The sequence below is a fragment of the Mobula birostris genome, chromosome 15 (assembly GCF_030028105.1).
Source record: "Mobula birostris isolate sMobBir1 chromosome 15, sMobBir1.hap1, whole genome shotgun sequence".
NCBI classification, from domain to species: Eukaryota; Metazoa; Chordata; class Chondrichthyes; order Myliobatiformes; family Myliobatidae; genus Mobula; species Mobula birostris.
This window is the reverse complement of record NC_092384.1, coordinates 31,083,587-31,109,655: the sequence shown is the minus strand read 5'-3', so window position 1 is coordinate 31,109,655 and position 26,069 is coordinate 31,083,587. Positions and strand designations below refer to the sequence as shown.

The following is a 26,069-nucleotide window of genomic DNA, read 5'->3' as shown; positions in this document are numbered from 1 at the left end:
TTGGCCAGTAGCGCTCACATCTACTGTGACAAAATGCTTTGCCAGGTTGGTCATGGCTAGAATTAACTCCTGCCTGAGCAACAACATGAACCCACTGCAGTTTTCCTACTGCCACAATAGGCCTACAGCAGATGCAATCTCATTAGCTCTCCACTGGCCTTGGAGCACCTGGACAACAACAGTACTGAGGGAATGATGATACTGAACACAACTCAGTGTTCAACACCATGATACCCTCAGTGCTAATCAACAAGCTTCAAAACCTGGGCTTCTGTACCTTCCCCCGCAACTGATTCCTTGACTTCCTCATCAGGAGACCACAATCAGTAGTGGTAGTAATATCTTCTCCCCGCTGACAATCAACACCAGAGCACTCCTAGGATGCATGCTTAACCCACTGTTCTACTCTCTCTACACTCATGATTGTGTGGCTAGGCACACCCCAAATTTGTCAATACTGTTGGTAAAATCTCAGATAACAACAAGGAGGCATGCAGGAGAGAGATCAATTGGTTGAGAGGAGTCGCAACTCAACTTCAGCAAGATCAAGGAATTGATTGCGGATGTCAGGAGAACACACATCAGTCCTCACTGGGGGTTCAGTGGTGGAAAGAGCAAGCAGCTTCAAGTTCCAGGGCATCAACATCTCAAAGAAATCTATGCAGGACTCAAGACACTGATGCAATCAAGAAGAAGCTATACTTTATTAGGAGTTTGAGGAGATCTGGTATGTCACCAAAGACTCTAGAAAATTTCTACACATGTATGGTGGAGATTATTCTGACCAGTTGCACCATTGCCTGGTATGGAGTTTTCAATGCACAGGATCCAAAGAAGCTGCAGATGATTGTAGAATAAGCCAGTTCTATCACGGATACAACCCTCCCCATTATAGAGGATACCTTCAGCAGGCAAAGCCTCAAGAAGGTGCCATCCTTCCAGGATTTGATCTCTTTTCATTACTACCATCAGGGAGGAGATACAGGAGTCTGAAGAATGTTTTAGGAACAACTTCTCCATCAGATTCCGGAACAGTGCGTGAACTCATGGATGCTATCTCAATAGTCTTCTTTCGCCCTTTATTTCATGATTGATCGTCTTACAGTAATTTTTATGTGTTGCTCTATACTGGTGCCATAAAACAACAGATTTCAATATGTACCGTATATCCGTGATCATAAACCTGATTCTGAATCTGATTGATAGCAGCTACACACCATGAAAGAATATAGCAGAGAAATGCAATGTAGCCAAGCAGCTGGCAGTGGATAGCACAATAAGGGTTTATGCCTTTTCCTAAACTACCAGCCCTCAAACATACAAAAAAGCACATTAAAATGATGGTGAGTCAGGCTAAACACTGTTGAACTTCTTCTGGTAATAAGCTGTAAAGATAGATAGATAGATATACTTTATTGATCCTGAGGGAAACTGGGTTTCATTACAGCTGCACCAACCAAGAACAGAGCATAAATATAGCAATACAAAAACCACAAACAATCAAACAACAAAATGCAAACTATGCCAGATGGAAAATAAGTCCAGGACCAGCCTATTGGCTCCGGATGTCTGACCCTCCATGGGAGGAGCTGCAAGTTCGATGGCCACAGGCAGGAACGACCTCCCATGCCGCCCAGTGTTGTAACTCGGTGGAATATGGCCAAAGTCCAACAGTAAAAAGTTCAATATCTGGTCTACAAACACCTTCCTCGATCGTAATATGACCCAGATTGCACCCTCAAGACACCCTCAAGAAGAATTTAGTAATGTATAGGAAAGAATATCCTACATTTATAGTCAGTTCTAACATGGCATAGATCCTGAGATCTACTGAAGCTCAAATTAGACATAACAGAAGGACCATCAAAAGCTTCCCATAATGTAAGTTTTAATAGGAGGTGACACAGGTGATAAAGGTCAGGAAAAAAAAATAATTGCAGTCTGTGGTCCAGGCAGCTGAAGTCTGGCCACCAAAAGTGGAATAAAAGGAGGAAAGAGTGTTTGTACAGGATGCAGTCAGAAAAGAAAATTTGGAGAGTGGGATAAGTTATAGATTCAATAAGGAGGACAAAATGATAGAGAATAGTGGTGCCACGGGAGGATTTACAAAATAAAAACATTCAAGTTTCAGGAAATAATAGTGGAGGATAGAATTAATGCTCAAAAACTGGTAGCTTTTTAAAGTCACTACAAAAACTGTTCTAAAAATTTAAAAGAAAAGAAAAAAAGTGCCTGTGATTAATAACTTAAAGTAACATCAAAGTTTAATCACAATGCATCATTTGGAACATCAGTGTTCGCAAGAACAAATACCTTGTGAGAATAAAGATATGATGCTATAATATATGCATTGGAATGCTTTCACATTTGTTTGACAGTAGCAGTAATGTTTTGTGACTGAAGGACATAAAAGGAAATATTCAGTTAATATCCTAATCTCTTTGAGCTGAAATTTGTCTTGATGCTCTGCAAATATTTAAGGTTGGGTCAACTATATGTTATTTCTGAAATCATGAAAACTCTTTTATTGTAGAAATAACTTGTAGATAATCACTGAGGAAACTCAAATAAAGTTAGGCAGGGAATAAGTTAGGCAATAGCAGTGAGAGCTCTGGGAACCAAAATAAGCAAGAGCAAGGTGATGAAATAGTTAATAGTTGTAATTAATGCAATATATCATGGAAGGTGACAACCTTATAAACTGAGATAGAACCACCAGAACCCATTGCCAATGAAACAATGTTATTTTATTTCTAGGTGAAGGCATTGCCAATTACCAGAGGTACATTGGTAGAATGATACTTCTGACAACTTTTTTAACCAGGTTCATTTGGAAAATCTATGCAAACAGATAGCATTCAAGAGGATTAGATGAAAAATCTACTTGCTGAGCAGAGATAAAGATTTTTATTTGAAATAAAAAAGATAAAAAAAACTACTGGGTCAAAACTTAACACCATATTATTTCATGTCAAAAAAATATATTTTTGTATGAGCATCATCGAAAATATATCTGAGGACAATGGGTATGACCTTAGGGGATCTTAGGGAGGCAGTTTCCAACAAGGAGGCTTGGTGTGCCGGAGTCCAAGCCATCACAAAGAGTCAGACTCGACTTAACGACTGAACAACAACTAAAGGGGAGATACATGGAGAAAACCGATTGCACGTCAAAATTGGTGATTAGGAAGTTATACCATTCAAACTGGATATCTTGAACTGAAGCAATATAGTACCACCTGGAGACTCCCTCAAGTCACACACCATTCAGATAAGAAAATATCTCACCATTACTCCTGACCCCACAAAACTACTGTAACACAAACAAAAAATTGTGGACAAGCTCGGGCAGCAACTGCAGTGAGAGAAGTAATGCTTATTTTTGGCAAAGACTTCATCAGCAATAGTGCAACAGTTTAAGGAGGCATATCACTCTCTTATGGGCAATTAAGGAAAGGCAGCAACCTCCAGTCTTGCCAGTAGCACATTCCATCTATAAATCAAAAGAAAATTGTGGGGGACAATTCTACTCTGCAATAATAATACAGTATAATTGGGCTTCTTTTGCAGGACCAATCCCTTTGTACCACATTGGTTGATTCCTCAAACACCATCAACACACTCTTCCCTTCATATTAAATATCTTTCACATTCTTCATTGTTTTCAATCATCTAGTGACCTCCACAATATTTTGGATGAAGTAGAAATTTATTCCTTCCAATTCAGGAGATCGTATTTGGTGTTCACAGTGTGGTTTCTTCTAAAAGAGGAAACCAAGCAGAGATCAAGTGATTGCTTTGCAGCACACCTTTGTTTATCTGTTATTGTCACACTGAGTTTCTGGACACTTTTGCTGAAGAGAGATTGTTCCTTTCCATTCCCTACAGAACTACTGGTCACCAGCACTCCACTAAATGGCTGAGCAGGCAGGAGCAGCATAAGGTTTAGTCCTCTTCCCAACATTCTCAGTCGTTGTTCCCTTCTTCTTCTCATTCTTCTTCACTAAGCCTCAGAACTTTAAAGGCATTTTGGTGAACAAAACATTAACCGGTCAAATTTTATGTTATTCTCTGTTATTTTCAATTCTTCTCCCAATTACGCCAGTGTCTTAGAGGAAATTAAATATCATTCGTAGTGAAATCCCTCCTCCCGAACACAGCACGTTTGTAAAGAGCAGTGAATCATTGGAATCTAATCCCTATAGCAGGTTTGCAGATTTTAAATATGTGAGCTCTAATTATGCTATTGCATTTCAAGTCAATTGCACAACTATTCATTTCTCCATTTTAAGGATCTGACTCGTGTTCTTCTGCACCATACTTTTGTTCATTGCAAACAAACAACATTCATCAGCACAGAACCTGAAGGTTTGACGTTTTCCTCATCTCGGTTCATTTGCTTACAGTTCAATGTTTTAGTATTTCCTCAATTCTCCTCAAGCTTGTTACGTTACTCCCATCTCTTTGAAAAAATGTTCACTCACTCATGGTGGATTTGTAATTTTCCAAGTCTACAATTGGGTTTACATTGGCTTTGCTCAAGGAAGCTTCTCCTAGGACCATTATCAGAAGATCATGTCTGCAATGATAGTCTTCATCAGCTCAGTGTCTGATCCACTCTCCAATTCACAATGCCAATTCCAAAGTTAGCATCCAAATGCCTCATAAGCACTATCATCTCAGTTTTGCACTAACCTTAGAGTTCCTGAAGGAAACACCAAAATGAAAAAAAAATCCCAAAAAAACAGAGTAAATTTATACCCTTCCTTAAAACTTGAACGCAAAGCCATACTGGCCTTTTTTTCAGATTTTATTTCATTGAATGATAGCCAAGAACCTCATAAAATATATCACTTTATTTAACTTTAGAAAGTCTGTTTGAGGACTTGAAATTGAAGGAAGCAGCTTTCTCACCATTGTAGGAGGCTGAAAGTTATTTGCAGATTTCTCTTCTATTGTCACAAGATATTTGTACATTCTTCTCTAACGCGTTCAAGTAAAAACTAATGTCCCTATACTCATATGTGATGCATTTAAAAGGTTTAATGCTATTGACATAGACGGGATGTAAAAACAAATTATGTAGCTATTGTATTGAAAATATTGCAGTGAATTTGATAATGGTATATTTCCACTCTGCAATTCAACAAACCTCTATTCACACATGAAAATAAAAAGAAACATGATACTAGCAGAGGTCTGCTATATCAGATTTCAAGTGTTTAATTATTTGAATTTTATTTTAGTCTGTGTTATACATTAGATGATTTAATGCCTTGCATGTTTTTACATCAAGCAGCCTTCACTCCTCTCCTGAGAATCTTGTCTGTAATCTGAAATCCTACTAGCAAGGATTAAAGTTAAAAATTATAGGCAAGTACAGCAAAGAAAATATATATTTTAATAACTTGTCATGGAGTTGATTCAAATTTCTAGCTTTGTGATGAATTGGCATTTTAAATATTTCAAGAGCATAATTCAATTTTAACAGCACAGTTATGCAACAAGCTACCAATTGCTAGCAACAGAAAGCACTTTCAGCTTCATTTCCTTGCACTGTCTGCCAGTTGTGAAGTACATTTTCATTCTACTATTATTTACAATGTCAATGAGTCATGGAATGTCAAATTAAAGTTAGCCTATGATAAATTATTAAATTATAACATTTCTGAACTTTGACTGAGCTTGTGAGTGCAGGAAAATGGTCCGAATGCAAACAACGCAATAAGTTACACCACAGAGTGTACAAACTTCATAAATACACATGTATACACTTAATATCTGATCCTCTGCTTTTTATGGAAAATTAAATAGCAAAATCTTGAAGATGAACAACTAGGGGGGAAAAATCAAACAAGATGTTCAAAACTACCACTCACTAGACTGCCCATCTAACTCCTACCAATGTGTTTTCAATTCAAGGTTCAAAATTCAAAGTACATATTTGTTACCATATACAACCCTGAGATTCAATTGCTTCTGGGTAGTCTCAATTAGCCCATAATAGAATAACAGCCATAATAGAATCAATGAAAGACCGCACCATCATGGGTGTTCATCCAGTGTGTAAAAGACAATAAAATGTGCAATTACAAAAACAAAATAAATAGTAATAATAAATAAATAAGCAATAAATATTGAGAACATGAAAGGAAGAGCCTTGAAAGTGAGTCTATAGGTTGTGGGAACATTGCATTGATGGAACAATTGAAGTTGAGTGAATTTCTCTTTTGGGTTCACGCTTCTGATAGTTGAGGGGTAATAACTTTTGCTGAACATGGTGGTGTGAGTCATGAGGCTCATGTTGGCAGCAGCCAAAAGTGAGCATGAGCTGGGAAGCAGGGGTTCCTGATGATGGATGCCGCTTTCCTGCGACACTACTTCACGTGGATGTGTTCAATGTTGGGGAGGGCTTTACTCATGATGTACTGGGTCATATCCACTACGTTTTGTAGGATTTTCTGTTCGAGGGCATTGGTGTTTCCATACCAAGCTGTGATGCAGCCAGTCAATATACACTCCACTACATAACTATAAAGGTTTGTCAAAGTTTTAGATGTCATGCAAGATCTTTGCCAACCCCTACGGAAGTTGAGGCACTGTTGATCTTCCTTGGTAATTGCACTTATGTGCTGGGCCCAGTACAGGTCCTCCAAAATGATAACACTAATAAATGCAGAATTACTGACTCTCTCCACCTGTATATTATAACACAAAACATCTTAAAGAATAAAGTAATTCTGTAGCGTAGCAATTTCAAGAATTAGGAATGTTAAATAAATAAATACATTGTAGAAATTCATCCTCTAAATACACATAAAAATGCTATTTTTGAAATTCCATTCCATTGAGTTCAAAGGAACAATAGTTCAAAAATGAACTTCAATCTGTTTTTAATACTACTTTACATTTTTAATGTATGCAATGAATAACAAATATCTACCGCAGAAATGCACCATTGGATATATTGTGCAAAGCTTTTTTGAGCTAAGCTATTGCAGTTTATTTTTCTTCATGAGTATTTTATCTTCTTCTTCCATTGTCGCTGTGTTTCTTGCACTTCACAATTCAAAAGCCTCATTTAATGTTATTAATTCAATAACTATTGTGATGTTAATGGTGGAAAATGCCTGTGGTATCTGTCAGAATTATTCTCAACATTGGCGCTCCACAAGGTTGCATCGTCGACTCCATACCCTATGCCCTGTACATTGATGACTCTATGTCCCAGTTCTTCTCTAACTCCATCTACAAGTTTTCAAATGATACCAGATATTGCAAATAATGATGAGTTGGAGTTCAGGAACTAGATAGACAGCCTATTGACATGGTGTCATGACAGCAATCTTTTCCTGAATGTTAGCAAACAAAAGAGCTGGTCAATGACTTTGGAAAGAGGCGCATTGCACATGCTCCTGTTTACATCAATAACGCTGAGGTGGAGAGGGTTGAGAGGTTTAACTTCCGAGGAGGGAATATCACCAATTGCCTGTCCTGATCCGACCACGTTGATGCCAGAGACAGGAAGCTCATCAGTACCTCTCCTTCCTCAGGAGGTTAAAGGATTTTGACATGTTCCCTTAACTTTTGCTGATGCATCAAAACACACATCTCATCTGAATGCATCACTGTTTGAAGTGCAACTGCTCCATCCATGACCAGAAGAAACCACAGGGGATTGTGGTCGCAACTCAGCACGTCATGGAAATCAGCCTCCCCTCCCATGGACTTCGTCTACACTTCTTACTTCTCAGTAAATCAGCCAGTACTATCAAAGACTTTCCAGTTGGATTCCTGAGCCATCTGTGGAAAAATATTGGCCTTTTATGATTGGGCTCTGATTGAGAGTAGAGAATGAGGCGGGTGAGCACAGAAGGCACAACCTTTCCAGTCAAAACCTGGCCAATGTTTCCTTTCAACAGATCACAAGCAGTTAAATATTCCCCCTATCACTTCCAGCAGCCTGCTACCCATTACCTACAAGATGTAAAGTTAATTACTGATGCAAATTACTTCAAACTATTGGAAATATAATTAGTGTCAGATGGTTATAATAGTCTGGTATTCTTTCACAGTCTCATTAGAAATAATTTCACTTATTTTTCAAAACGTACTGACAAGGGGAAGTAAATCAAAAGTTATACAATTTTCGTCTGCTTGATTTTGGTTTGGCCAGTGCACCACAGTAGTGCAGCAGTTAGTGCAATGCTATTACAGCTCGGGGCACTGGAGTTCAGAGTCCAATTCTGATGTCATCTGTAAGGAGCCTGTATGTCCTCTTTGTGGAATGTGTGGGTTTTCTCTGGGTGTTGAGGTTTCCTCCCACAGTCCAAAGACGTACTGGTTCGTAGGGTAACTGGTCATTGTAAATTGTCCCATGATTAGGGTTGCTGGGCAGTGCAATTCGAAAGGCCTATCTTGTGCTGTATCTCAATAAATAAATAAATAAATAAATAAATACATAAATACAGTCCAAGTTGTACTGCCAGATAAGGGCATGCGCAGTAACCAGTAATCTGCTATGTTAACGTAATTTTTCCTATGTGATCTAAATGGGTATTTACGACTCTTTTCAGTTATGGGTTTGATTGAACACAACTGCTAAAACTCTCATTCAATGCATGAGTTTCCATCTTTATTAGTTTGGACCTAAATCACTTATCTTGTAAAAGGGACTTGGACCATTAATGTATTTTACTTAATGAGATGACAATCTATATAGATCCCATACAAAATACTTTTACACAGATCAAAAAGATTATAAACTAAAGGTAAAATAGAACAATGATAAGTACATATTGATTGAAGTGTGATGATAAAAATTATAGCTGACCTTCTCATAGGACAATATTGAAAACAGTCAAAATATTACACTGTTAAAACATGAATCAAAACTGTCACTGCCTGTGGACATATTTTTGAAATTGCTTAGCTGCATGAACGTCCCTTTAGTCCTTGAAGGACTTTAATAAAATTGATTTTCTGTGTATACCCTTTTAGAAGCTATACATTTGAAATATGAACCTTTCATTGTTGAAAGTGTTTCATTTTTTTGCCCCTGTAGCTAATGATCAAGGGAAATAGTTTGTTCAGAATTCTCCACGGTTGCCATTTTCATAATTAAATAGTGCTAATAATGGAGCCTCTCAGACTTTAAACAAACTGTTCTTGAAACAGAATGTGGTTTGTGTGTCTCATTTAAAGGTGTATGCAATTAGAAGTTAATGAATAAGCATGCATCAGCAATAAGTATGACATTTCCACATATTGCATCTTTAGAAAGGAACAAATGATGACATTTATTTTGCTTTGATTAAAAATTATTACTTAAGTTTCTCAATAGCTTATAATTAAAGAACTTGAGGTTATTATCCTTAACTAGTCTGGAACAGCTTTCCATCATACAATGTTTTAATAACGCAGAAAGTGCACAGCAACATAAGCTGCTGCATAAATCATCCCATCATTTAGCAGCAACTGTGTCAAGTCACAAATTGTTAAAAGCAGATTTCATTACACCTTACAAAAAACTTTGTGTTGAGACAATTAGTATCTTAATGATGCAGTAGGCATTTATTCCATTTTCAACTACACATTTGCATTTTCAAATATTTAAACATGATTTATTTTTGAACCAATTCTGACCATCTTGGATCAATGTCACCTATTGTTTTTAAAGTTTCAGTGCAATGAAGAGTCATGCAGATACAAATTATCATTATTGGATGTAATATCAGCATTCATGGGATTTGGTATTAAGACATTTAACAAAGCCAATCTTCCAGTACTTCCAATGACTCCAGTTGTAAGTAGAATCTGCTCCCAACTATTTCATTTACTCACATACATAGAATAAAACTTTAAGAAAATTCTTGCTTGTAAAGATAAAAATAATAATCTGATGCTCATTGTTTCACTTAAGTAGATAATAAGAAAATGTAGGAAGTCATAAAGAATATCAGAGTTCAAAATACATAGCTGATCAGTCAACATCTCTAATTAGAAAATAAGTTTTAATAAAGAACTTGAGTTCATAGATTTCTTAACTCCATTAAGTTATCTTGCTTTTCTTTGATATAATCTTTCCTGAGAAATCTTCTGTCTAGTAATCACTTACAGGGCTCCTCAAATTTACAGGAAAGTTTTGTTAATTAATAAAAAAAATCTATTTTAAGTGCAGCAAAAGAAAAATGTCTCTGCCAGTGCATTCTATCTAATACAATTCCGCACACTCAATTCCTTCCCTTAGCTGCTCAGTGAGATGGGAGAGCTTGTAATCATGCCTAAAGTGGGTGTGTAGTGGGTCGGATGATGGCAGCTAGCAAAGTCACACAGCAAGTTGCAGGCACCAACCAGCCTCTCTGCTGCAACTGGCCAGTGCAGCTTTGGAAGGTGTGGATAATCTCTGGCAATGCAGGATTGATCCTGTTGATTGAGAGATGCTGGGCTAAATAAGGTGGCAGGGCAGAAAGCCACACCAAAATTCTCAGCATTCAATAGCCCTATACCACTTTCCAGAAGGGAACTTTTGGAAAAGGAAGTTTTCAGTGTGGGTAGTATCCAAATCCAGATGTCCATCTGATTTACTTTTGGTATTTGACTTCACTTCAGGCTGAAGAGTAGAGCCAGGTAGATGGAATCTGCTTTCTTCGGACACAAGCATTTCCTCCCCTGATGTTGGGATCACTATACCTAAAGCTAACATTACCTGACTGCCAAAAGAACAACCATAATATCAAGTGTTTTTGTTACCAGCAACGGAAATCAACAGGCTTCTTCAGAAATAATTTTCCGACTCTGGTAGGCCAGTGCATTTCGTTCCCATTGAAATATTGAACTATACAAAACCAGAAGACAACAAATCTGCTGGCAGGCCTTGGCAGAGTTAACTAGGCCTGGCTGTAGGACTAATTAGAATGGTGCAAGTTACCTCACAAGCAATGGACTGGGAAAATGGAAAATCATTGCACTGTTGTCTGAAAATATGCAAATATAGGTAGAAGGAAGTCCAAATATGTTGCTTTTCATAGGCAAATACGGTAGCTTCTCAATATTAATTGCTAGAATCATTCAAAAATGTGGCTAGATAGGAAGACTGCAAGAAATCCCTTCAAATGTAAATGCATCCCAGAAACAGTTAGTGTCCTCAGAAAAACAAAGGGGAATACCTGTAGGAAAAAGGTTAACTTTTGTGTCTGTATTGAAGGTTTCAACTATTTCAATTAAAAATATGATAAATATTGGAAAAAAGAATTTAAAACTTTCAAGAAACTCAGTGGAGATGATAAATTACAGCTTTCCAGGTAAGCTACCCCAGAGGTTTTGACAGACAGGCAAGGCACCAGAAGAGTAAGCATTTAGGCAAACGTCTAAATGCAAGGGTTCCAGACTGAAGTCTAGGTTCTGCCATTCCTTGTAGAGGACAGCCTCTGATTTCCCAGCATACCCATTATCATAGAGGTGGTTGGAATGAGTTGGGCTCCCCAGATCAGGGTTTTTCTGGGCACTTAGTACAGCCAGATCATAGGTGGTAGACAAAGTTATCTGCTCAGACCTTGAAGTTCTGCAAAGGAGATGCTTAACACGACATAAAATCTCTGATTGTGGTCTGAACCAAAGAAAGGAGTTGGTACGTTTTAGCAGCATTTTATTTTTTATTTTTTATTTTATTGACATACAGCATGGAATAGGCCTTTCCAACCCTTTGAGCAGTGTTGCCCAGCAAGCCCCCAAGTTAATCCTACCCTACTCATGGCACAATTTACAATGGCCAATCAGCCTACTAACCGGTATGTCTTTGGACTGTGAGAGGAAGCTGGAGCACCTGGAGGAAACCCAAGCAGCCACAGGGAGAACTTACAAGCACCTTACAGGCAGCAATGGGAATTGAACCCAGGTCACTGGTACTGCAAAGCGTTGTGCTAACCATTAAGCTACCGCGCCGCCCCGGTAAAAGTGGACCTCTAAAACATGGAGATCAGCTGTGACATTTCCTGAAGACTGGCCCTAAGCTCTCCCCTTGAACATGTATACTGGACTTTGCGTCCTGATGAAGGGTCTTGGCCGGAAACATCGACTGCTTATTTATTTCCATAGATGCTGCTTGACCTTCGGAGTTCCTCCAGCGTTTTATGTGTGTTGCTCAGGATTTCCAGCATCTGCAGGAGCTCTTGGGTTTAATATCTTTCCAGTCACAGTTACCATTGTAGCTGCATGCTAGTGGCAGCCTAATTAGAAAACCTTTTGCAGACTCCTGAAAAAATGCAGGGGTCAGTAGCAGAGGTTCCCAGCGGGTATGATTCTCCCCACCCCCAATTGCTGGAATCACTGGCCCATGAATTTCTGGTTTAACTTTTGACAAATAAATCAAGTACTCATTGACATTGATGGATTGAAGTAAATTCCAAATATATTGGCACAAATTTAAAAGAGCCATCAGCATCGGTTCCTTTCTAATCACAGTGCTCAAAGACACTAACTGCTCCTGCAAACTATTAATCTAAATTGTCCTGGATAAGCATAGCATATTAAACAATTGATCTGTTATTGTATATTATATATTAGAGGTTTGAGCTTACTTTGGCTTATCAGCTTTCTAACTGTATTGGTTGTTAGCACAGTTACACCTTATTAGCTTCCAGTTAGGCAAAGCTTAACATCGAAGACTTTCCTGTGGGAACACCAGTTTTTATTACATTACATCAGACTGTTAATTGCCCTCCTAGGGTGAAAGGCAGAACTAAACTAGCTTAGTATTTTCTTAATGACCATGCTGACATGTACAGGCCCAAATGCCGAGGCAACCTGTGTTCAGATTCCTCTCTTTGGGACTCAGGTTTCAGTGTGGAGTGTGTCCAGCAGACCAAAAAGCCAAAGGGGCAGCCAGTTCAGGAAATATGTCTGCAAAGCAGCCAAAGACAGGAATTTCTCAGCATAAAATTGTATAGAGGAGAAGTAGCCAACAAAGTGAAATACTTGACTAAAGGGATATGGAGCATTAGCGTTCATCGAGCAGTGCTTGCTGGAAGATTATTTTATTTTATCATATTAGTGGGGTACAGTGCTAATATGGGTACAGAGGCCCTTCCAGATAAAAGAACTGCACCGCTTACCAATGCAACGATTTCATCACAGGACAATTTACAACCAACAATTAACCTACTAACTGGTACATCTTTGGAATGCGGGAGGAAACTGGAGCACCCAGAGGAATCTGGAGGTAAAAGCTTGCAGCAAAAAGCAAAAGCTCATTGGAGATGACCCAAGAAGTTTCTCCATTAGGACTTGTTTCTTCTCCTGGAAATTAAACTAACTGGGACTGTATCAATATATGCTAGAGCATATGAGTCCCCTGCTGCTAAAGTATTTACATTTGTTTTTAAATCTGCCTAAATCGACATGTTATTTTTTTGGAAGTTCATCCAACCAGTAAATCAAGACCCCTGAATCAGCGAGTAAATTCATTGTATTGTTGTGTAAAATCCATGGAAAATATAATCCTATTGAAAGTTTGGATTGCATGGTTCCATGCTGCTGGCATGCAAGTGTACAAAAATCGCCGAACATATACTATTGTCATCCATCATACCTTGACACAAAGTCAGGGAATGGACTATAGAAAGGGAAGTAAGGCCAAGAGGAGGAAGCAACACCAGTCCTGGAACACTTAAAGTGGTAGAACAGAATTTGATAGAGATTCCATAGCAGAAAATAATGATGGGACTGCTCATCTGTGATGGTGGAAAAGAATTACTTTCTTCTCTGTTCCTCTCATTTGGTGTCTAACATTGTTATTATCCTAGGATCCCAAGAGCTTCAATTTTCTAATGTATGTTTCTTTATTGTCATTCAGAAATGCATGCATTAAAAAATGATACAATGTTCCTCCAGAATGATATCAAAAGAAAAAACACAGGACAAACCAAGACTAAAACTGACAAATCCACATAATTATAATATATAGTTACAACAGTGCAAAGCAATATCATAATTTGATAAAGAGCAGACCATGGGCACGGCAAAAAAAGTCTCAAAGTCCCGATAGATTAATTATCCCACGCAGGGGGCAGAAGGGAGGAACTCTCCCTGCCATGAACCTCCAAGCGCCGCCAACTCGCCGATGCAGCACCATTGGAAGCACCCGACCGCAGCGGACTCTGAGTCCATTCAAAAACTTCGAGCCTCCGACCAGCCCCTCCGACACAGCCTCTCTGAGCGCAATCCTCTACCGAGAACTTCGACCTTGCCCCGGCCGCCGAGCATCAAGCAAAGCCGAGGACTCAGGGCCTTCTCCTCTGGAGATTCTAGACCACACAGTAGCAACAGCAGCGAAGCAGGCATTTCAGAAGTTTCACCAGATGTTCCTCTGTGCTCTCACGTCCGTCTCCATCAAATCAGGATTGTGCACGGCACCCTACTTGACAAATAACAGATACCACCACCGGAGTGGCCACTGTGAGCTGCGATGCGCCACCATCTTCCTACCAAAAAGGTTTGTCAAGATTCTTTCTTAAAATCTGTGCAGATTGCAATACTTCTTAGTAAGGGAAATGGGAACCAAAGTGATAGGGTGAAGATGGGGCAGTTGATATACAAGTAGATACAGTGTGTAGTGAGACTGTGGGGAAGGACAGGCAGAAGATTGGGCAAAATTACAGTCAGTGGGATGAGTTGAAGTATAACATGGGGACAAAACTGAAAGGTGTGATGAACACAGGAGTGAAGGTGTTTTATTTGAATGCTCACTGTATATGGAATAAAGTAGATGATCACGTGGCACAGCGATTGGCAGGTATAGCACTGTAGGCTTTACTGAGTCACGGCTGACAGAAGATCATAGTTGGGAGCCTAACATCCCAGGATACATGTTATATTGAAAGATCAGGCAAGTAGGCAGAGGAAGTGAGGTGGCTCTATTGGTAAGAAATAAAATCAAATCCCTAGAAAGAGGAGATTTCTAGAAACCTCTTGGGTAGAGTTAAGAATCTGCAAGGGTAAAAAGACCCTGATAGGAATTTTATATACAGGCCTCTGAACAGGAGCCAAGGATGTGGGATATAAAGTACAACGGGAGATAGAAAAGGCATGTAAAAGGGATTTCAGTATGCAGGTAGATTGAGAAAATCAGGTTTATGCCGGATCCCAAGAGAGGGAATTTGTAGAATTCCTACAAGCAGCTTGTGGTTGATCCCATTAGGGGAAAGGCAATTCCAGATAGGGTGTTGTGTAATGAAGTAAGATTTTATTAGGGAGCTTAAGGTAAGTAAACCCTTGGGGATAAGTGATCATAATATGATAGAATTCATCCTGCAGTTTGAGAGAGAGAAGCTAAATTCAGATGTATCAGTATTACAGTGGAGTAAAGGGAATTACAGAGGCATGAGAGAGTTGCTGGCCAAAGTTGATTGGCAGGAGACAATAGCAGGAATGCAGGAAGACTAGCAATGCCTGGAGTTTTTGGGAGCAATTCAAAAGGTGCAGGAAAGATACATCCCAAAGGTGAAGTATTTTAAAGGGAGGATAAGGCAGCTGTGGCTGACAAAGCAAGATCAAGACAGCATAAAATCAAAAGAGAATGCATATAATGTAGCAAAAATTAGGGGGAAGTTAGAGGATTGGGAAGCTTTTAAACACCAATAGAAGGCAACTAAAAAACCATAAAGAATGAAAAGATGAAATATGAAGTAAGCTAGCCAATACTATAAAAGAGGATATCAAAAGTTTTTTTCCAGCTATATAAAGAGTAAAAAAAGAGGTGAGGGAGGATATTGGACCACTGGAGAACGACTTTGGAGACGTAGTCATGGGGAACAAAGAATGGTGGACCAACTTAATAAATTTTGCATCATTCTTTACTGTGGAGGACACTAGCAGGATGCCAGAAATTTGAGAGTGTTGGGGGCAGAAGTGAGTGTAGTTAATATTACAATGAAGAAGGTGCTTGAGAAGCTGAGAGGTCTGAAGGTAGGTAAATCACCTGGACAAGGTGCACTACACCCTAGGGTTCTGAAAAAGGTGGCTGAAGAGATTGTGGAGGTATTTTTAATGATCTTTCAAGAACCAGTAGATTTTGAAATGGTTCCAGAGGATTGGAAAATTGCAAATGTCACTCTACTCTTCAAGAAAGGAGGGAGGCAGAAGAAAGGAAATTATATGCCAGTTAGCCTGAGCTCAGTGGTTGAGAAGATGTTGGAGTCCATTATTAAGATGATGTTTTGGGTTACTTGGAGACACATGATAAAATAGGCCAAAGTCAGCATGCTTTCTTCAAGGGGAAATCTTGCCTGACAAATCTGATTGGAATTCTTTGAGGAAGTAACAAACAGGATAGACAAAAAATAGTCAAGGGATGTTAATTACTTGGATTTTCAGAAGGTCTTTGACAAGGTGCCACACTTGAGGGTGCTTAACAAGGTAAGAGTCCATTGTATTACAGGAAGAATACCAGCATGGATAACAGATTGGCTGACGGGCAGGAGATAAATATTGGGAACAAAGGGGGCATTTTATGGCTGGCTGCTGGTGACTAGTGGTGTTCCACAGGGGGCAGTATTGGGACCGCTTCTTTTCACATTATATGTCAATGGTTTGTATGATAGAATTGATGGCATTGTGGCCACGTTTGTGGATGATTTGAAGATAAGTGGAGGAACAGGTAGTGTTGCAGAAGCAGGGAATCTGCTGAAGGACTAAAACAGACTGGGAGAATGGGCATGGAAGTGGCAGATGGAACATAGTGTAGGGAAGTGTGTGGTCATACAGTTCGGTAGAAGGATTAAAGGCATAGCGTATTATCTAAACATAGAGAAAATACAAAAATTCCAACTGCAAAGGGACTTGGGAATCCTCGTGCAGGTTTCCATAAAGGTTAACTTGCAGACTTAATCAGTGGCAAGGAAGGCAATTGCAATGTTAGCATTCACTTTGAGAGGACAAGAATATAAATGCTAGAATATAATGTTCAGGCTTTATAAGGCATTGGTCAGACTACATTTGGAGTATTGAGAGCAGTTTTGGGCATCTTTTCTTAGAAATGTTGTGCTGGCATTGGTGAGGGTCGAGAGGATGTTCACAGGAATGATTCTGGGAATGAAAGGGTTGATGTATGAGGAGTGTTTGGTGGCTCTGGGCCTGTTCTCACTGGAACTTAGAAGAATGGGATGGATCTCATTGAAACCTATTGAATATTGAATGACCACTAGCGTGGATGTGGAGAGAATGTTTCCTATAGTGGGTGAGTCTGGGACCAGAGAGTACAGCCTCAGAATGGAGGAATGTGCATTTAGAACAGAGATGAGAAGGGATTTCTTTAGCTAAAGCTAGTGAATGAATTGAATTCAGTTTCACAGATGGCTGTGGAGGCCAGGTCACTGGGTATTTATAAAGTGGTTTTGATAGGCCCGTAATTATTCAGGGTGTCAAAGGTTACGGGGAAAAATCAGAAGAATGCAGTTGCATATTTTGCAAATTGGCATTAAGTATATAAAGAATGGAAGGGGAAAAGGGAGAATCCATCTCAAGACAGTGGACTCACCTGTGGCTCAACAGTCCTGGAGACCATGGCAGCAGTCAAAGTCAAAGTAAAATTTATTATCCAAGTCGCTATGTGTAACTATATACTACCTTGAGATTCATTTTCTTGCAGGCATGTACAGGAAAATTAAGAAATACAATAGAATTTATGAAAAACTATACATAAAGAAAGACTGGCAAACAACCAGTGTGCAATAAAAGACAGAGTGTGCAAATAAAATATACAACTGAGAACAAGAGTTGTAAAAAGTCCTTGAAGGTGAGTCTATAGCTTGAGATGTGGTGAGTGAAGTTACCCTCGATGGTTCAGGAGCCTGATGGTTGTAGAGTAATAGTGGTTCCTCTACCTGGTGGCATCTGAGGAAATGGCTAAGTAGAGTTGCAGTTAATCCCCAGAGAGGGCACAGAAGACAGCACTGACATGAGTCTACATGGGAAGGGACAACAAGATAGGCTCAAAAGGCTCCTGCGTGAATATCTTGCATGAGGATCTGTGCAATATCTGACTTTATCTTTTATTACAGAGAATACAAGTGATATCCCAGGCTCATCTGTAAATCAGAATTGGAACGGAGATGGGAACTCGGGAAAACTACAAATGCTAGGGATGAAATACTGAACAAATTGTTGGAGATGCAAATGAAAATTTCTTGTGTCCAGACAGACTTCATCTCTTAGTTTTAAAAGAATTGGCTGAGAGATCATTTAGTTTTCCATCCCTAGATTCATAGAAAACATAGAAACATAGAAAACCTACAGCAAGATACAGGCCCTTCGGCCCACAAAGTTCTGCCGAACATGTCCCTACCTTAGAAATTACGAGGCTTAACGGTAGCCCTCTATTTTTGTAAACTTCATGTACCTATCCAAAAGTCTCTTAAAAGACCCTATCATATCCGCCTCCACCACCATTGCCGGTAGACCATGCTATTCACTCACCACTCTCTGAGTAAAAACTTACCCCTTACTTCTCCTCTGTACCTATATCCCAGCACCTTAAACCTGTGTCCTCTTGTGGCAACCATTTCAGCCCTGGGAAAAAGCCTCTGACTATCCACACGATCAATGCCCCTCATCATCTTATACACCTCTATCAGGTCACCTCACATCCTCCGTCGCTCCAAGGAGAAAAGGTCGTGTTCACTCAACCTATTCTCATAAGGCATGCTCCCCAATCCAGGCAACATCCTTGTAAATCTCCTCTGCACCCTTTCTATGGCTTCCACATCCTTCCTGTAGTGAGGCAACCAGAACTGAACACAGTATTCCAAGTGGGGTCTGATCAGGGTCCTATATAGCTGCAACATTACCTCTTGGCTCCTAAATTCAATTCCACGATGATGAAGGCCAATACACCGTACACCTTCTTAACCACAGAGTCAACCTGCGCAGCTGCTTTGAGCGTCCTATGGACTCAGACCCCAAGATCCCTCTGATCCTTCACACTGCCAAGAGTCTTACTATTAATACTATATTCTGCCATCATATTTGACCTACCCAAAATGAACCACCTCACACTTATCTGGGTTGAACTCCATCTGCCACTTCTCAGCCCAGTTTTGCATCCTATCAATGTCCCGCTGTAACCTCTGACAGCCCTCCACACTATCCACAACACCTCCAACCTTTGTGTCATCAGCAAACTGACTAACCCTTCCCTCCACTTCCTCATCCAGGTCACTTATAAAAATCACGAATAGTAAGGGTCCCAGAACAGATCCCTGAGGTTCTCCACTGGTGACCGAACTCCATGCAGAATACGACCCATCTACAACCTCTCTTTGCCTTCTGTGGGCAAGCCAGTTCTGGATCCACAAAGCAATGTGCCATTGGATCCCATGCCTCCTTACTTTCTCAATAAGCCTTGCATGGGGTACCTTATCAAATGCCTTGCTGAAATCCATGTACACTACATCTACTGCTCTTCCTTCATCAATGTGTTTAGTCACATCCTCAAAAAATTCATTCAGGCTCATAAGGCACGACCTGCCCTTGACAAAGCCATGCTGACTATTCCTAATCATATTATACCTCTTGAGATATTCATAAATCATGACTCTTAGGATCTTCTCCATCAACTTACCAACAACTGAGTTAAGACTCACTGGTCTATAATTTCCTAGGCTATCTCTACTCCCTTTCTTGAATAAAGGAAAAATATCCGCAAACCTCCAATCCACCGGAACCCCACCTGTCCCCATTGATGATACAAAGACCATCGCTAGAGGCTCAGCAATCTCCTCCTTCACCTCCCACAGTAGACTGGGGCACATCTTATCCGGTCCCAGCGATTTATCCAACTTGATGCTTTCCAAAAGCTCCAGCACATCCTCTTTCTTAATATTTACATGTTCAAGCTTTTCAATCTGCTGAAAGTCATCACTACAATCACCGAGATCCCTTTCCATAGTGAATACTGAAGAAAAGTATTCCATTAAGTACCTCTGCTATTTCCTCCGGTTCCATAATACTTTCCCACTGACACACTTGATAGGTCCTATTCTTTCACATCTTATCCTCTTGCTCTTCACATACTTGCAGAATTCCTAGGGATTTTCCTTAATCCTGCCCGCCAAGGCCTTCTCATAGTCCCTTCTGGCTCTCCTAATTTCCTTCTTAAGCTCCTTCCTATTAGCCTTATAATCTTCTAGATCTCTAATATTACCTAGCTCTCTGAATCTTTTGTAAGCTTTTCATTTCTTCTTGACTAGATTTATTACAGCCTTTGTACACCATGGTTCCTGTACCCTACCATAACGTCCCTCTCTCATTGGAACGTACCTATTCAGAACTCCACACAAACATCCCCTGAACATTTGCCGCATTTCTTCCGTACTTTTCCCTGAGAACATCTGTATCCAATTTAAGCTACCAATTTCCTGCCTGATAGCCTCATAGTACCCCTTACTCCAACTAAATGGTTTTCTAACTTGTCTGTTCCTATCTCTCTCCAATGTTATGGTAAAGGAGATAGAATTATGATCACTATCTCCAAAATGCTCTCCCACTGAGAGATCTGACACCTGACCAGGTTCATTTCCCAATACCAATTCAAGTACAGTCTCTCCTCTTGTAGGCTTATCTACATATTGTGTCAAGAAACCTTCCTGAACACACCTAACAAACTCCACCCCATCTAAACCCCTTGCTCTAGGAAGATGCCAATCGATATTAGGGAAATTAAAATCTCCCATCACGACAACTCTGTTATTATTACACCTTTCCAGGATCTGTTTCCCTATCTGCTCCTTGATATACCCGTTACTATTGGGCGGCCTATAAAAAACACCCAGTAAAGTTATTGGCCCCTTCCTGTTCCTAATCTCCACCCACAGAGACTCCGTAGACAATCCCTTCATGGCATCCACCTTTTCTGTAGCTGTGACATTATCTCTGATCAACAGTGCCACGCCCTCACCTCTTTTGCCTCCCTCCCTGTCCTTGCTGAAACATCTAAAACCCTGCACTTGAAGTAACCATTCCTGTCCCTAAGCCATCCAAGTCTCTGTAATGGCCACCACATCATATCGCTAGGTACTGATCCACGCTCTAAGCTCATCCACATTGTTCACAACACCCCTTGTGTTAAAATAGACACATCTCAAATCTTGGGTCTGAGTGCATCCCTTCTCTATCACCTGTCAAAAAGCTTTCTCCATTTGTGAGCCAACCTCCTCTTCCCCAGTCTCTTCAGTTCGGTTCCCGCCCCCCAACAATTCAAGTTTAAACTCTCTCCAGTAGCCTTAGCAAAACTCCCAGCCAGGATATTGGTCCCCCTGGGATTCAAGTGCAACCCGTCCTTTTTGTACAGGTCACACCTGCCCCAAAAGAGGTCCCAAAGATCCAGAAATCTGAATCCCTGTCCCCTGCTCCAATCCCTCAGACATGCATTTATCCTCCACCTTATTCTATTACTATTCTCACTGTCGCATGGCACAGGCAGTAATCCCGAGATTACTACCTTTGCAGTCCCGCTTCTCAACTTCCTTCCTAACTCCCTGTACTCTTTTCTCAGGACCTCTTCCCTTTTCCTACCTATGTCATTATGTACCAATATGTACCACAACCTCTGGCCGTTCTCCCTCCCACTGCAGAATATCTTGGATGCGATCTGAAACATCCCAGACCCTGGCACCTGGGAGGCAAACTACCATCCAATTTTCTTTCCTGCGTCCACAGAATTGTCTGTCTGACCCCATAACTATAGAGTCCCCTATCACTACTGCCTTCCTCTTCCTTTCCTACCCTTCTGTGCCAGAGGCATAGCCACTGTCACTTCCCCCATGTAGGCTGTCCCCCCCAACAGTACCCAAACAGGAGTACTTATTGTCAGGGGGTACAGCCACAGGGGTATTCTCTAGTACCTGACTCTTCCCCTTCCCTCTCCTGACTGTTACCCACTTGTCTGTCCCTTGTGGCCCCGGTGTGACCTCCTGCCTATAACTCCTTTCTATCACCTCCTCACTCTCCCTGACAAGACAAAGGTCATTGAGCTGCCTCTCCAGTTCCCTAACTCAGCCCCTTAGGAGCTGCAGCTCGACATACCTGGTGCAGATATGGCTGTCTGGGAGGCTGGGAGACTCCAGGACCTCCCACATCTGACACCGAGCACAAAAACCTGGCCTCACACACATACTTCCTCCTTTCCGCAAATAACACTGGTAAACCTAACTTGCCTCGTCCTGTTACCATCTAAGCCCATTGAGCCAAAGCCCTATCATTCTGCTGCCCACTGGATATGGTGGTCCTCTTTTTAAACTTTTCCCGCTCTACTGGCTGACATCACATGCCTGCGCAGTCTTGCCTCTCTTTTACCCCGAGTGGTAAAAGCTGCCTCGACTCTGAAAATCAGCTGTTCACTCACAGCCTTCTTGCTCCGAATCAAAAACCGTTGAAGATTTCTTGCCTTTTTAAACCTTTCGCGCACTACTGGCTGATGTCACACGCCTGCGCAGTCTTGCCTCTCTTTTACCCCGAGTGGTAAAAGCTGCCTTGGCTCTGAAAATGATCCGTTCACTTGCAGCCTTCTAGCTCCGAATTCAGGGCAGATTTCGTTAGATTGAAAAATAGCAAATGTAACTCCTTTTTTTGAAATAGGAGGGTGATGAAAACATAAAACTACAGGCCAATTAGCTTCACATTGGCAGTTGGTTTATTATTGTCACATGTACCAAGATATGGTGAAAAGCTTTGGTTTGTGTGCCATCCAAACAGTTAATTCCATACAGAAATACATCGAGATTGTACAATAAGGGGAAAGATCAGAATGCAGAATATCATGTTAGAAAACATGCAGTCCAGGTTGACGAATAAAGTACAAGGCATATGATAATAGAGGACATGTCAAAAGCCAGCATTAAAGATGTTATAGCAAACACTTAGAAAAATTGTACCGAATCAGGCAGTCAACATGGTTTTCTGAAAGGAAGATCTTATTTGTTCAACTTATGGTGAAGAAAAGGGAACCAGAAGATGTTCTTAGATTTGCTAAGGTATTGTGACATTATTGTTATAAAATCTGAAACTCATCATCAACAACTTAGCATACCGACATAGCTACTAGGAAAACATAGAGAGCAGGCAGAAATGGATCTTTCTGACTGGAAAGATGTAAGGGGTAGAGTTCCACAAAAATGAGTGAAATTGCCTCTTTTTTATCATTTATCCAAAGACTTTGGCGAAGGTGCAAAAATAATTTAGTTGCTGAATTTGCTGATGTCACAAGGGTCACTAACAAAGAGAAATAATACAAGGATTCAAAGAGATATATAAAGGTTAAAGCAGTGTGCATAGTTTTGGCAAATGGAGTGTAATGTAATGTTCATGTTTAACAATGAGACATCAATTAGCAAACTTTTTACTAGACTACGGAATGACCCTACATTCCACAACAGGTTATACCCCTGCTGGGCGGTGAATGCATGGGAGACTCAGACTCCACTGTGCTTGGTTCAGCCAAATCTCAAAGGAAGAGTGAAAGGGAAACAGCTGAGATGGAAACAAAATTGCAACTCAACTCATGGAGAAAAACATTCTAAACAACATGACAGAGTTTGTGCATAACTAAGTAAACCTGATACTCGGAAATGGGAAGTTGGAGTGATAGATGAAGTATGCACCCCAGGGAGATTTGTTGAAAATTGAAGGCAGAATTTGAAGTGTACATGTAACTCACTTATTCCTTTGAGAATATTGTAAAGCTTTGTGAGTATGAATGTGTTTCAGAGCTTGATCTAGAGGAGGCTGGGAAAGAAACAACATAAGCTTCCAGAATTGTGTAAGCCAAATATTGGATGTAACACCAATGAAACATTTCTTTGAAAAGATTAGAGAGATTCAATGAACTATATAGACTGTCATATTTACTTATTTAACCAATGTAAATCTCTCTAAAAAGGGAGAGCATAGCTGTTGTTTAACTATGTGATGCATATATTTAATTTAATGCACATGTGATGTGTAATTAAAGAAAGTGGAATGAGCAAACATTTGCTTTAGTAGTCAAAATAAGAACCCACATATTCACTGCAGCTTAAATGCATGAAGGCTTGCATAATGAGCAATGATGATAATCCAATAACATTCACATAAACTAGCGTTGGGATCCTGTTGTGTATGTGGCCTGTTTACACAACAATGTTATTAATAAAAATGCTGGAGACAGAAGCTAAGTTCATGGTTCTTTACTGGCAGAAACCGAACTCGGCACACATGTACAGATCAATACGCGCCAAGTAGCGCATGAAACGACGTGTTACTAAGACATAAAGTAGTCCCTTATTATACCGCAGGCTATTCGGTACACTCCTCCCCTTTTATTTTAATAGTGTATCAACTGTTTTTTTTACTGGGGCATTATGCTAAACAAATATGTTTACCCTTAACATACAAACACCTACCATTTGTTTACTTAGTAACTTAATAATATCAAATTATAACAAGCCTTTTTTTTAAACTTTTGGTCTAAGACCCATTTATAACTCAAGTCTCTGTGGGGGGGGGGGGTCTTCTCTAGCACTGAAGCAAATAGGTCTTCACTCTATTGTCTGGAATAAATTGAACAATCCATAAATTGGCAGGTTCCAGCCATAAAGAGTAGTCACGTCCATCTTGCAAAGATGACAAAAGCAAAGTAAAATCCATGAAAAGGTGAATGTTGTTCTTAAAAATATGTACAATCATCAAAACTGAGGTGGATTGGGAAGTGTCTTCAAATAGTGTGTTCTTCAGTCTATCAATAAACTTGTTTGTATTAATACAGATTTCCATATAAAAGTCATGAAAGGTTGACCTCTGAGCGTAGGGAGTTAAGAAGATGTGCACCTCCGACTTGCTAAGAGCTCTAGGCAGCAGTTCACCTCCATATAATGAAGACTCCTCTGTGCAGCTGTCCTAGATATATACGCATCTTTGTGCTATCACTTGTCTTCCTTACCCACATCTCATTTGTTCCAAATGAGCTAATTACACAGCCAAACTTCGTATTCTCTTCAGATTCCAAATGGATAGCCTGACCTCTATGATACCATCCCTTATTGAAATATAACTTTCCATCTTCTATTCATGCTTCATATCTTTGTGCTGGTGATCCAGCAGGAGTGCTGGGAAGATGCTCAGGAGAAGACGGAGATGCTGGTCTTTTCGGAGTTTTAAGCTTGTGAGTTTGCAGATCTTCCATTATCTCTTCATCTGTTAACAAGTAATTTAACTGCACAGGTGCAGGTTTTCATCTTTTGTCTGTAATTGGAACAGGGTCATTAGGTCTCCTCCTTAGTTTCCTAGTCATTATTGGCTTTACCCCCATAGAATCTCCTGTGAGTTCCATTATTAGCCTCTCATTCTCAATCTTCTTTTTCTTTTCTTCTAACTCAATCTTTTTATCTTCAAATTCCTTCACTGCTGCTTTCTTCTCTTTAATATAATTCCTTTCCACTTGTTCTGTCTCCAGTTGCAGAAAAAGCTCTGCATTTCGTATTCTTTCCCTGTATTGTTGATCTAGTTTCTTCATCCTTTTTTGATACTCCTGTAAAGTGCCTTCTTGTAATTGCTGTAGCTGTCTTTTGAGAGATGTCAATTTCTCCTGGTACATCTGCTCTTTTTCTTCCAGATAGTCTTCATCATCCTGCTTATTGGCAATATCTGTCTCACTTGCATCCTCTGTATCTTCATCTGAGTCGTGGCCACAGATACCGTATTCGTTCTCATCGTCGATGCCGTCTAGCTCCTCCTTATCATTGTAATAATCAACAATGGGTGAGAGGAGAGCTGTGGACATCTTCCCCACCAAGTTGCCTTCCTTTGTTGACACAACTAGTGTCTTGATGGTGTGCCAATCCAACTGGATTTTCCTGTGCCATTCACGTCCCAGCAATGGTGGTCCTCCATTTTTCAGTACATAGAGGTTCAGCTGCTGTGCTTTGTCTCCGTAGGTCACTGTCACTTTAATTTTACCTTTGGGACACACTTTCTGTCCTGTGTAAGTTTTTAGCAGTAGTTTAGTTCATTTCAGAGGTATGTGAGAAAACAGTCATTTGTAG

At 40.1% G+C, this 26,069-nt stretch overlaps 1 pseudogene; it reads right to left on the bottom strand.

Moving 5' to 3' along the window:
- Window positions 1-24,874: 24,874 nt before the first annotated feature.
- Window positions 24,875-25,807, bottom strand: LOC140210277 (sin3 histone deacetylase corepressor complex component SDS3 pseudogene; annotated as a pseudogene).
- Between the last annotated feature and the right edge of the window lie 262 nt (window positions 25,808-26,069).